Raw genomic sequence first — 537 nt, 5'->3', positions numbered from 1 at the left:
TCTCTACTAAAAATACAAAAAATTAGCCGACTATGGTGGCAGGCACCTGTAATCCCAGCTACTTGGGGAACTGAGGCAGGAGAATTGCCATGCCTTCCACATTAAGGCTAATCATTTTCAGCTTTTGATTTGAAGCAAGAGACATGTGACACTTCCTTTCACTTGAACACCGAGAGGCCATTGTAGAGTTATTAATTGGCCTAAATTCAGTCAGCTTTTGTCGTGCCTTCCTCACTAAGCTTAATCATTGCTAGCTTTTGACTGAAAGTGACAGACAGGACTCTTCCTTTCACTTAAACACTTAGAGCCCATTGAGCAGTTATCAATACTGTTGTCAGAGAATAGGGCTGCCTAGAGAGGGAAAGAGACAGAAATGGTGAGTCAATGGAGGAGTCAGAACACACACATTTATTAAATTCACCATCTCGGGCCGGGCAGAGTGGCTCACGCTTGTAATCCCAGCACTTTGGGAGCCTGGGCAGATCCCTTGAGGCCAGGAGTTCAAGACCAGCCTGGACAACCTGGTGAAACCCTGTC

Source organism: Cebus imitator, unplaced genomic scaffold, assembly GCF_001604975.1.
Source record: "Cebus imitator isolate Cc_AM_T3 unplaced genomic scaffold, Cebus_imitator-1.0 Scaffold170, whole genome shotgun sequence".
Lineage (NCBI taxonomy): Eukaryota > Metazoa > Chordata > Mammalia > Primates > Cebidae > Cebus > Cebus imitator.
This window is presented reverse-complemented; position numbering follows the sequence as displayed.